Source organism: Ornithorhynchus anatinus, chromosome 2 (genome assembly GCF_004115215.2).
Source record: "Ornithorhynchus anatinus isolate Pmale09 chromosome 2, mOrnAna1.pri.v4, whole genome shotgun sequence".
NCBI classification, from domain to species: Eukaryota; Metazoa; Chordata; class Mammalia; order Monotremata; family Ornithorhynchidae; genus Ornithorhynchus; species Ornithorhynchus anatinus.
In genome coordinates, this window is record NC_041729.1 from 121,548,441 (window position 1) to 121,562,238 (window position 13,798).

The window sequence follows — 13,798 nt, forward strand, 5'->3', positions numbered from 1 at the left end:
TCAGCTATGAAGAAGGAAGGCATTCCGGGCCAGAGGCATAACATGGGTGAGAGGTCAGAGGTGAAATAGATGAAAATGAGGTAAAGTGAATAGGTTGGCATTAAAGCATAGTATGTGTGCTGGGCTGTGATAGAGTAGCAAGGCAAAGTAGGAGGTGGCAAGATGTTTGAGTGCTTTAAAGCCAATGATAAGGAGTTTATGTTTGATGAGGAAGTGAATGCGCATCCACTGGAGGTTCCTGGGGAACGGGGAAATGGACTGAATTCTTTGGCAGAAAAATGATTTAGGCAGCAGAGTAAAGTAAGGACTGGCATGAGTAGAGACAGAAAACAGAGAGATCAACAAGGAGACATACAGTGATCAAGGTGGGATAGAGTAAGTGCTTTGATTAATGCTATAGCAGTTTGGATGGAGAGGAAAAGACAGATTTTAGCAATGCTGTGAAGGTTGAACTTGCTGGTTTTAGTTATAGATTGAATATGTGTTTGAATGAGAGATATGAGTCAAGGATAAAGCCAAGCTTGTGGAATTGTGATACTGGAAGTATGGTGGTGCTGTCAACAGTGATCTGTAATTTAATTTATTTATATTGATGTCTATTTGTATTGATATGTCTCCCTCCCTGTAGACTGTGAGCTCACTGTGGGGAGAAATTGTCTCTATTGCTGTATTGTACTTTCCCAAGCAATTAGTACAGCACTCTGCACAAAGTAAGCGCTCAATAAATACAATTGAATGAATGAATGAACTCAGGTCTTCTGACTCCCAGGCAGATACTGAGGGCTGTGGGGGCTATGCTAGGCTTCTAAATGCAGTAGTAGCATCTTCAGCATAGTTGGCAGTGAGCTGCAGATTCCTCCTTTACTGGATATGCAAAGATGGAGCACCTGAGACCTGCATTAGCGACAGGTGAGTACCTGGGTGAGTTCATCCAGAAGGCTTTTAAAAATGAGGAGGGTACTAGCTGGCTCCTCAAACAGGTGGGTGTCTTGCCCCTCTTGAGTTGGCAGAGGAGTCTCTAACCCAAAAGGAAAGACAAAAAGAAACTGGGTGACAATCTGAGCAGTAGAGTGAAGTATAGACTGAAGTGGGGAGAGATAGGAGGGTCATCAGCCTTTGGAACCACTGCCTATCGCCTGCCCACCTGACTGCCCGCCAACCAGGATTGTGGGACATTCTGTTCTTGAGCTGCCAGGGCTGAGAAGAGGCCATTTTCTTTCCCTTCCCTTTTCCCTGAGCTCTGATCAGGATGCGGATTTTATGCCCCTAGGCTCCAAGGAACCCCTACACATCTCCTCCAATGCATCTATTTTAGCCGTGGAACAGAGGATCCAATTCTTACACTGCCATCCCCAAGAAGATAATGTTCAACTCCCTATCTACTCCGGGGAGTGGTAGCACTTATGCACATAGCTGTAATTTAATTATATTAAAATCTGTTTCCCTCTCTGGGCTGTAAGCTTGTTGTGGGCAGGAAATGTGCTTGTTAATTGTTATACTCTCCCAAGCACTTAGTACAGTGCTCTGGACAAAGTAAGCACTCAATGAATATGATTGAATGAATGAGTCCAACCCAATTATCTTGTATCTACCCCTGTGTTTAGTACAGTGCTTGGCACATAGCAAGGGCTTAACAATATCACAATTATTATTATTATTTTTGAAGTATCACCATACCCTTTCTACTGGGCCAGTCTGTTTCCTCTAAGTACTTTCTCCCCCCCCACCTTCCCTCCGCAACCCTTAAGAACATATTTTTACATTTTGTTTCTAACCCTGAACTGTAATTTACTTGGTGGTCTGTCTTCCTTACTAGCATATACATTTTTTAAAGGTAGGAGTAGTGTCTGTTAACTCCAGTGTATACTCTGAAACACTTAGTAGAGTACTCAGCTCAGAGTAAGAGCTCAGTAAATACTACTGATTGATGGATTGATTATATTACATCAGAACTAAAGCTAATTGTACTATGTGACTTTGACTACAAGATCCAGTAACGTACAGACACAACTTATAAATTCTAGAGAATAAATCAATCGATCATATTTATTGTGTATAGAATACCGTACTAAGTGCTTGGTAACTTGGTAACAATATAACACTGTTGGACACATTCCATGCCCATAGGAAGCTTACAGTCTAGAGAAAGCTTACAGTCTAGAGAAATTCCAGTGCTACTGAAGTGAAAGCTTAGTAACTTCAAAGCTGTAGTTATTATTACATGTGAGCAGAGTGGATAATGTTAAGATGCTTCATCGCTTTTTGATGGTGCCTGAAATAGGGTAACTTTGAATAGGATGGAGAGAAAAGGACACGGTGAAGCAAAACTTCAACTGATGGGACATAAAAGTGAACATTTGGGAGGCAGTAGTGGAATGTGGATAATGCTGGTGTGCAGCAATTAGAAATTGAGGTAGCTCTTACACCAGGGATTTTGTGAAAATAGTAACAAAAGTGGATGAAATTAACATGGCATGCAGAGTTGTAGTTAAATGCAATTGGGCCCTCGTTGACCTTATTATAAACACAGTTTCACACATGTATAAATAGAACAGCTATATCTGTTTTGTTTATAATATTTTCAAATTGAAAAACCTTCCATGTAAAAGGTTACAGTGGTAGTTATACCCCATTTTAAGAATCCCTTAACTTTTTGTTTTTCCTTTGTTTTAGGAGAACATTTGTTTTCTAACAAGATTTCTGCCTTTGGCACAAACCAAAGCAGAACACAATTTTGAAGTTACATGAGAAGACTCAAAATTAAAGCTTGAACAATTGGGATAATTATTAAATACTTATTATGTGCTGAGCACTATACTAAGCTCTGGAAAAGAAAAGACAGGTGAAATTAGATATGGTCCATGGCTTCCAAGGGACTCACAGTCTAGGAATATAAGTGGGGAGAAGGTTCTGGTGACAGACAACTAGGAAAGATGAAACCATGAAGCACTAATGAATCATTGAAAGCAGGACAAATGCACAGAGCAATAGAAATTGTGGGGCTGTGACTGGAGGAGCAGAATCTCAGATTTGTTGTGGTTCAATGTCCAGGAGTCAGGGCTCAGCCACAGTGACTGCCACAGCAGCCACTGCCTTTGCAAGGTTTTAAGCTCAGGGGAGACCTCAGGCTGCATTTGCTTTATTCCTCCCTTCTGGGATGGTGCAAACCAGCTGGGATTGAGGCCCCAGGATAATAGTAGGAGAAGCTGGTTGGGGTTCCTGGGGAGGTAACACAGGTATGTCCTTTCTGGGGGAAGATGGGAGAAAGCTGCAAAACAAATACATACCAATTTCGATTTATAGCTACTTCCTTTCATAATTGGTAGAATTCATAAAACAGAGTTTTCGTTTTGCATCCCACAAAACATGTTCCTCAATTCTGCATGAATAATCTAAGAAGCAAAATCCCATTGGATTGGAAATATGAAAGGAATTTCTTGCATGTACCACTTGGTCAACTACTCATATGAAACCCTGCCTGGCCTCCTCCTCCTTTGTTATACAGAAAGAGCCAGACAATTAAACTCCCTGTGAGAATTTTGTTTTTACTAACCAGGAAAGGTTTCTTTCTGTTACAAAATTAAAGAAGTTAAAAAGCCGAAGAAAAGAGGCTGTCACAACCACTTGAAGCACACTGTCACTCACCTACTACTTCTGAATTCATTTGCCATAAACTTTAGAAATATCCTTCATGTCAGAATTAGAGTAAGTGGCTCACCATCCAAAAGATGATTATAGAAGTGACTGAGAACTCTAATAGAAAAGTAATTATATTTTTCCATAACTAAATGTCTCTGGGTTTTTTTTAACTCATCTGCTGTTGAAACTGATAGACATCTGTCTATTAAATCTACATCCTCTGCATATGTCTTTTTGAATGTCAATAGATGGAAGGAAGACAAAGCTAGGAAGACTTGTGTTTAGATTACAGAATAAAAAGTAATGTTTTGCCAATATTGCATACATGCATATATGAACATAGGCAAATGTGTGATATGGTCTATATATCTCTATATATCTTTCTAAGTAACTATTGCCATATAAAGATGTTCAAGAATATAGTCAAATATCCAAAGACCATCTCCAACAGCAGCAACAATAACAAAAATTGTAATATTAATTAGCCCTTTTAAGAAGGCTGGGTTAAGTATAGTATACTATATGAACACATGCATCCACACTGTATTAATAGGCAATTTTGGTCTCCCTATTTCCTGGTATTTAACTTCTAGCTTATGCTGAAGGCTTCATTTCATTAACCACTGATATAAAGAGAAAAATATAAAATAGAAAACAGATGGGCATTTTTCTGCCAAATATTTTGACAGTTGATTTTTCAGCTTTTTGTTTATGAAATACAACTGTTATATAGCCCAACAGATAAAATGGCCAAATTGCAAAGTCACTAATTGAATCAACAAAGTGGATCCTCCTTTCACAATTAGTATGAGCTCCTCCAATCAATATTATTTACTGAGCACTTACAGTGTGCAGAGTTCTTGGGAATATAAAATACTGCAGAAATGGTAATGACAATAACAATAATAATAATTATGATATTTGTTAAATGCTTACTTTGTGCCAGGCACTGTACTAAACAGTGGGGTAGATAAACTAGGTTGGCCACAGGCCCTGTCCCACATAGGGCTCACAGTTTTAATCCAAATTTTACAAATGAGGGAACTGAGTCACAGAGAAGTGAAGTGACTTGCCCAAGATCATGCAGCAGACAAGTGGCGAAGTCAGGATTTAACCCAGTTCCTTCTGACTCCCAGGTCCGTGCTCTATCCACTAGGTCACATAGCTTCTGGTAGTCACATTATCTGCCCCGAATGATTTTACAACCTAGATCCAGAGGCAGACATTAATACAAATAGATAATTTATAATATATAATTTGTAGATATGTACATGATTGCTTTGGGATGGAGGAGAGGTAAATACCAAAAGCCCGAAGTTACATAAGTGCATAGATGATGCAGAAGGAAAAGGGATTTATGAGCTTGAGACCATGAGCTAATTAAATTCTATTCTGTGTGTAATGTTCAGATCTCTTCTCATCTGGTAAGGAGGACTCGTCTATCTTTAAGCCCCCCTGAGTGCCCAGGAAGAAGTCTCTTCTTTGCTCTTAGTGAAAGTGGAGATCATTGATCCTCTAGTGCCTATGCCCTGCAAGGCCACAGTTTTTTTTTCCTCCCCTCATAAATGGATGCTGGAAGCTAATTGAAAAATAAAGTGTTTGGTTATAAAGTCTATCTCCCATCTTTTCATTCTATAGACAAAAAACAACAATCCACCTCCACTAGATCAAAAGATGATTTGAGAGAATTTTAACAGTTTGTGGAGCTATTACTGTAATCACTTGTGGATTCATCTGGATCAGAGAGTGACATTCTTAGCAAAGTTTGGTGCTAATTACATTTCAGGTGTTCTCCCATGATTGAGCAAATTCCCTAACCTTTGGAACTGTACAATTTCTCAGTCTCATTTCCTCTCCCTGAAAATAATTTCTAAGACTCCCTCACAACAAGCCTGAACTAGCCCCTCTTTGAGGACTTTCCTTTCACTCAAGACATCTCATTTTTCTGAAATTCACTTTACAGGTGCAACCTTGTCCTTCAACTTGTCTGCTAACTTTCCGTAGCTTCCTCATTAGCCAGCTGGCTTCCTCCTAATTAGGCCAGCAGGATTCTTAAATACCTTTGCTAAGGAGTAACAACTCTAGTCTTCTTAAATAATGAAATACAACATCAAAATAATGATGTTGGAATGGAGATTGTGTAAAGCAATGTGGTGCAAACAAAGGCAAGATTGTGATTTTGTAGTTAGGGAAATCTCTAACCACAAAGGTTAATCTTTTTAAGGTTCATTTCCAATTTACAAATGCAAAGATCTTTATGGGGATACATGTACCTATATGAAGAATTCATAACATTATGAAAAATATCCACGGTAATGAATACACCCAAATTACTCAATTATTCCACAAAGTAGATGTTGCTTTTATTTTTTCATATTTTATAAAGGAATGTGTTTACCTCCTAGTAGCTATTTTGTTTTTTGTTTTAACTGCTGTTCACCATTCAAGAAAACGTGATGGCAGATGGTCCTCCTTGTCAACCAAGGTGCTTTTCCTAATTGCAATTTTTGATTATCACACATTATCAGTCCCTGTTTCAATGTTTGTCTTCCCTCTGCTAAATTACACCACATCAAGTGACATGTTATATGATGTTTGCATGGGTCAGTGGAAAGACCACGGGCTTGGGAATCAGAGGTCATGGGTTCAAATCCCAGCTTCACTGCTTGTAAGCTATGTGACTTTGGGCAAGTCACAACTTCTCTAGGCCTCAGTTCTCTCAACTGTAAAATGGGCATTAAGACTGTGAGCCCCATGTGGGACAACCTGATCACCTTGTATCCTCCCCAGCGCTTAGAACAGTGCTTTGCACATAGTCGGCACTTAAATGCCATCATCATTATTATTATTATGTTTGGACAACAGTATTGAGCACTGACTGTATGCAGAGCATTCTACTAAGTGCTTGGAAAAGTACAATATAATAGAGTTGGCAGATATGTTCCTGCCCACAGTGAGCCTACAGCTTAGAGGGAATGTTAGACATTAATACAAATTCATTCATTCAATTGCATTTATTGAGTTCTTACTGTGTACAAAGCACTGCACTAAGCACTTCAAAGAGTACTATTTAACAATGACCAGAAACATTCTCTAAATTATGGGTGTATATATATAAGTGCTTTAAGGGTAACAAATTCAAATGCATAGGTGATGCAGGAGAGAGAAGGAGTAGGAGAAAGCCATTGGATGTTCTTGAGTGGAGAGATGTGAGCTGATTATTTTTAGAAAAATGATCTGAGCAAAAGAGTGAAGTGTGTAATGGAGTGGGAAGAAACAGGAGGCAGGGAGGTCAGTGAGTGGGTTGATGCAGTATAGCTGATGCAGATGGATCAGCATAGTAGCAGTTTGGATGGAGAAGAAAAAGCCCATTTTAGCAATTTTGAGAAGGTAGAACCTATAGAACCTGGTAACAGATTGAGTATGCAGGTTAGTTGAGGATATTGGCAAGGTTATAGGCTTGTGAGATAGGATATTGGTAGTGTCTACAGTGATGGAAAAGACAGGGAGAGTCAGGGTTTGAGTGGGAAGAAGAGTTTATGTTTGGATGTGTTTAGTTTGTGGTGTTGGCACATCATCCAGGTAGACATTTTCTGGTCAGGAGGGAATATGAGACTGCAGAAAAGGAGATTAAGGCTGGAGATATAGATTGGGGAATCATCCGTATACAGATGATAGTTGAAGCCAAGGTGGTGAATGGATTCTCCAAGGTAGTGGGAGTAGACAGAGAATAGAAGAGGACCTAGATTCTAGCCTAGAGAATTTCCACAGTTGGTGGGAGGCAGAGGAGGAGCCCACAAGAGACTGAGAATGAGGGCTCAGACAGGAGGAGAACCAGGAGGGGATAGTATCAGTGAAACCAAGTTTGGATAATGTTTCCAGGAGAAGGGAGTTGTTGACTCTATCAAAGGCAGCTGAGAGGTCAAGGAGGATTTGGATGAAGTAAAGGCCATGAGATTCAGCAAGAAGGAGGTAATTGGTGATCTCAGAGAAGGATTGCTTCTTTGTAGTAAAGCAAGGGGAAGCCATATTGGAGGGAGTCAAGGAGAGAGTTAAAGTAGAGGAAATGGAAGCAGCAGAGGTAAACAGGAATGTGGAAAGAAATGATAAGAGGGAGTTGGAATGATAACCGGAGAGAGCTGTGGGTAAAGTGAATGCTTTTCTGGGAAAGAGGAAAAATGGGCATGCTTGTCCATTGAATAACCATGGAGATGGAGGTTAGGGAGGGAAGAAGGGCGGAAGCAAATGTTTTGATAAGGTGTAAAGGGAGGAGGTCAGAACTTGCACGTGTAGGGTATAGATTTTGGGAGGAGACAAGGGATCTGTTCTTGAGATTCTGCTGGGAAACATGGAGTCAAGAAGGGGCAAGTAGGAGGGAGGGACTGGAGAGGAAGAAAGAATATTTTAAGATTCCACATGATACTTCAATTTCTCAATAAAGTACATGCCCAGGTCTTTAGGCAAGAGATGAGGTGGTGTTTGAAGAGGGGAGAGATCAATATCTGGAACAACAGATGTGAGCAATGATTATGGGAGTCAATTTAAATAGAAAACTACTGGGCCAACGAGAGGGCAGAATTGAGGCAGATGAGATGAATTTGTGACGGATAAGTTCAGCCTGGTGTCTGGATTTCTACCAGCAGTGCTCTGCAGCTCAAGCACAGAAGCACAAGAAATGTAGTATGGAGGTGATCCAGGGTTGTGGCGAGACAATTTGGCAGAAGCACAGGGTGGACGAGGGAGTTGAGTTTAGTGGAGAGAGCGTATTTATGTGCATGAAGAGAAGGCAGTTTGGGTATGGTGACCAAATGGGGCATGATGACTTTAGAACATAGGGAGTCAAAAGATTGGAGGTCGCTGTGCAGGTACAGGACAGATTTGCATTGAGTAAGTGTACGATATAGAAGAAAGTGTGAAGACTGTGATCAGATAGAAACATTTCAGAGTTGATGAGGGTAGAGAGTATACAATGAATAGAGATAATGATTAATTGTGTGCTCAAGGTAGTGAGTGGATAAGGTGGGATGGAACAGGAGGCCAACCCTCCTAAACCCGTAAACCCTCCTGCCATCAGATTTGGATATTCCTTTCATTTTTGAGACTTTGCCTACAGTGTTAACTTCTCAAACGTTGGTGCAAAATAATCCTATTTCCTATCTCCAGTATTTATTGATGCTATAAAAGACATCATCCTCTGTGGTGGAAGACAAGTATATGAAGTAGAGCCATCTCTAACTTTTCATTTGCTCTCGAAATATGTATTGTACCACACAGCTTCTTAAGATAATGTGTAACTAAGCATCTTAATAATAGATGTATTGATTGCTGATGAGGCTAGCACTTTTCGCCAGCACCATCAGTGTTTGTAATTCAAAGTGTTCCTCCCACACACCACAATTGGATAGAGAACTAGAAAAAATTCCTACAATTTTTACAACTTCTGTGTATAAAACTGTCTTTTGAAAAAATCCACACATATGAATGAGATGCTACTATCTTTCCATCATCTTAGAATCAAAGGAACAACAGAATATTTTTATTTCAATGTATTTCATTAATTTCCTTTATTCCCATCTTCAAAGCACATTATAAAGCTACTACCAGAATGGCCAGAAAAATTCCCAATTCTTTTTATTACCACATTCCACAATATAGTGTTCTACAGAGCCGGATGTGTTTTAAAGGTCTCAATTGACTATTTCCTCACAGCAAACATAAAATGCTATGTATTTGAGAAAATTCCCTCTGGGACAGAAAAGTAATAAAAGGAATTGGAAATATATCCAGGGAGCAGGTGGAAAGATTAATTCTCAGAAACAGAAGCTACCCTTCCACACCACTAAACCTCCATCACAGAGCCCAGAAGGGGCCCATCAATTATGCATAAACCAGCTTCTTGACTCTGCCAGAGGATTCAGGAGACGTCTGATGGTGCAGGCTAGGGCCACCTCTAAAGCTCCAGCCCAGAATTAAGTGTACTGAGGATGAAGAAAAGCAAACCCTTCAGAATTATGCCAGTTCTTGCTCATGTTATGGTTCAAACCTGTGCCTCAGGGATTTTCCTATGGCTATAATTGCCTCTCAGCCTTTCCTGACTCTATTTCAGGCTCATTTTTAGTCTACAGAAGAAGTCAAAAGGTTTTATAAATCACATCTTCCGTTCATTGTTATTAGACATCTCCCAGCTAGGACACCCCCAAAATTCACTTGTATTCAATGGTACCATGCAGAAATTTGAAAATGATCCCCAAATTAGGACCGATGACTCAGGAGTTCAATTGTTTTTTAGTCTAGTTATGTATTCCTGTTTCTCTTTAGCCTTGACAAACCAACATTTATCATGTATGTACCTTAGCTGGCTCAGTATTCCAAGCTGTAGACTTTTATAAGCATTCCTCTTTACAGTATCATCAGGATTGGCAATAAAAGCTAGGGATTTCTTAAGGCAGCCAAGTAGGCAATATCACATAAAGACTTCCATTGACAAATCATACAGGTAGATGCAGTATGATTTCCAATAGAGCTGCCTTAGGCTTTGTCCAGTGTTTCTTGATGTATTTATGTGTCTTCAGACACCAGGGTTGTGACATCAGCTGTTAAGATGCTTCTTTATCTTTAGTAGAAATTCACTACATGTGAAACTATGTATGACAGTTCAGTACTCATTCTAAGTGCCTTTCTCATTTTCAGTGAATTAAATATTAGTGACTCTGCGTTGATATTTAGCGTACAGACTGAGCAGGAGTCGATCCCTCTTATGTAGTTTTAGAATCCTCTCATTTTTATCCCAAGTTCGACATCATTATTTACACATACATGAAAAGATCCCTTGGCAGTTTGTAAGAGACGAGTGCTACTTTGATGAGTCCATGTAAAGAAGTAGTATGACTTAATGAATAGAGCATGGGCATGAGAGTCATAGGACCTGGGTTCTAATCCTGGCTCCTCTGCTTGTCTGCTGTGTGACCCTCTTTGCCTCAGTTACCACATTTGTAAAATGGTGATATTTTACCTGTCCTTCCTTCCACTCAGACTTCAAATCCCTGTGGGACCAACTCTGTACCCGATGTGACTATAATGTGGCCTAGTGGATAGAGTCTGGGCCTGGGAGTCAGAAGGACCTGGGTTCTAATGCCTGCTATGTGGCCTTGAGGAAGTCATTTCATTTCTCTGTGCCTTAGGACCCTCCTCAGTAAAATGGAGATTGACTGTAAACTCTAGGAGGGACAGGGACTGGGTCCAACCTGACTAGTTATACCTATCCCAGTGCTTAGTACAGTGACTGTACTGAACTGAGTACTTAGTATACTTAGTATTTAGTGCCTATAATGAGGAGCGGCTGGTTTGGAAACAATAGAGCAGGGCCCAGTTAGATTTAAGGTAAGGAATTGTCTGATTGTGAAACCTAGAACTGGAAATCTTCACAAAGAGGAGAAAGACCTCCTTAGAATTCAGTATATTTTTCCCCACCTTTCAGAGTAAGTGGGCCCATCAATGGGCAGGGATTGTCTCTATCTATTGCCGAATTGTACATTCTAAGCGCTTAGTACAGTGCTCTGCACATAGTAAGTACTCAATAAATATTATTGAATGAATTAATTAATTAATTATTCCTAGTGTTTAATACGGTGTTTTGCTCACAGTAAGCATTTAACAAATACCACAATTATTATTGTTTTATTTGGAAAGTTGCAGAGTCTTTTTTCCTCCTCATTGTTTTCCATCATTGTGGAGACTTATGCATGGATACCTAGAGCATAAAGTTTCTGTTTTGAAGAGAGGCATTTGTTCTTTAGATGTTCAGTATTGTACCTGTGATGAGCCTGTGGAGGCCATTTTATTGGCCAAGAAGCTCTTTCACTAGTGACTGTTTTATTTTGGACCCATGAACAACAACATGTAGGAAGGAGCTGGGCTGCTCTGCTCCAGGGCAGACCATTGCAGGACCAGTCTGAGGTGTGGCAAAATGGGAGAAGTTGCTTTCCCTCCATGCTTTACCTGGTAAGGGGCCTGGTCCAATCAATAACTGCCACATAGGAGGTGCTGCACCCCCTGAGGCAGAAGCAGATAAAAGGCGGTCACCTTGAATCGCGAGGAGTCAGTGAGATGATATGAGGAGAAACTGGTTGTCTTGAGCTAAAAACTGGAACTCTAAATGGAACATGGCAAGGTGGTGTGGCCCCTGCGGATTGCAAACCAGCTAAGACTCGCGTCAGGTGTCTGTGCCATTGCCCGCAGCCTTCATGAACCATCATAGCCACCCTGAGCCAGCCGGACTTCCCAAACTCTTTTGACGTGGGGTCCATCTCCACAAACTTGGGCAAAATAATAATAATAATAATGTTGGTATTTGTTAAGCACTTACTACATGCAGAGCACTGTTTTAAGTGCTGGGGTAGATACAGGGTAATCAGTTTGTCCCACGTGAGGCTCACAGTCTTCATCCCCATTTTACAGATGAGGTAACTGAGGCACAGAGAAGTTCAGTGACTTGCTCACAGTCATACAGCTGCCCAGTGGCAGAGCTGGGATTCAAACCCCTGACCTCTGCCTCCCAAGCCCGAGCTCTTTCCACTGAGCCACGCTGCTTCCTAGGACTGGTAGTAATGTTTGGGCGGGGTATGTGTTGTGTGTGTGTGTGCGCGTGCTCACACGCACACATTTCTTCTTCAATCAGAATTGGAACTGAATAAAGTTTTACATTTTTGCACTTGTCACAGTGTGCCCAGTCTAGGAAATTCCTAGTCAATACATCTGTTTAGGACCTGTCTCAGACATATGGGACCAGTTAGCAGACTCCCAGCTGTGGACGTCAGTTAGGATAGTGAGTTTTCCCAACTCAGGAGGAAGGGCTGGAAATCATAAACCATAAAGCAGGTTCCCAGCCCAAGAGGAGGGCTTGTCTGATTGTGAAACCTACAGCTGGAAATCTTCACATAGAGGAGAAAGATCTCTATAGAAGTCAGTATGTTTTTCACCACTTTTCATTAATTTTCCTGGTCAAGAAATCTGAACTAAATATATAAGTATATTGAGGTCCCACTGGGTGCAATGCACCCATGATTAAGCATTTGGGAAGTAAAAGGCAAACACATTACATGCATGATGATAGTGTGAGGATGGCTAGGAGAGAAGAAATGTAAGAACAGGGGAAATGGGTCAGGGATCCTCAGTACTCAAAGAGCATTGGCTTGGAACATGTGTATGTCCCTTTTTCCAATGCTTCTAGGGCAATTTCATTTTACATTTCATCTTAACATAGTACCACCTTTTACTTTTGAAAATCTTTTTTGGCATGTATAAAAATAAGTCAGTTATTCATTGTGGTCTAGTGGTAAGATCAAATTGCAAGATTAGCTTATAAATCTTACATGTCTGGCACATTCTATCAATCAATCAATCATTGGTATTTATTGAGTACTTACTGCATGTAGAGAGCACTGCACTAATTGCTTGGGAAAACACAGTACAATAGAGTTGGTAGATTCAATCCCTCCCACACGGAGCTTACAGTCTATATGAGGAGACAGTGTCTATATGGGGAAGCAGATATTAAATTACAGATAGCAGAAACAGCACATTATAAGGATATTTACATAAGTAGTGTGTTGATGGAGTGAGCAGCAAAGTGCTACTCACAAAGAGTTACACAGTGTAGTACTTATTCAAGGAAAAGTGTGCTTAGAGGAAATGAGGGCTTAGGAAAAGTCTTTTGAAAGAGATGTGATTATAGGAGGGTTTTGAAGGTGGAGAGAATGGTGAACTGTTATATATGAAGTTCTAAGACAGAAGGATCACATAAGGACAGGGTCAGCAGCAAGACAAGACTGAAGTAAAGTGAGTAGGTTAGTGTCAGAGAAGGCATTTGGAGTGGGTTGTAGAAGGAGATCAGTGAGGTCAGATAGGAGGAAGAAAGCTAAAAATGAGTGTCTTAAAGCTGATGGTAAGGAGTTTCTGTTTGATGCACAGGTGAATAGGCAGTGATTGGAAGTTTTTGACAACTCAAGAGATATGGATTGAATGTTTTTTTTTTTTTTTCCAGAAAGTGATCAGGGTAGTAGAGTGCAGTAGAGAGAAGCATGGACTGGTGAGTGCAGAGGCATGATGCTGGGAGGTCAGCAAGAGGCTGATACAATTGTCAAGTTAGAAAATAAGTGCT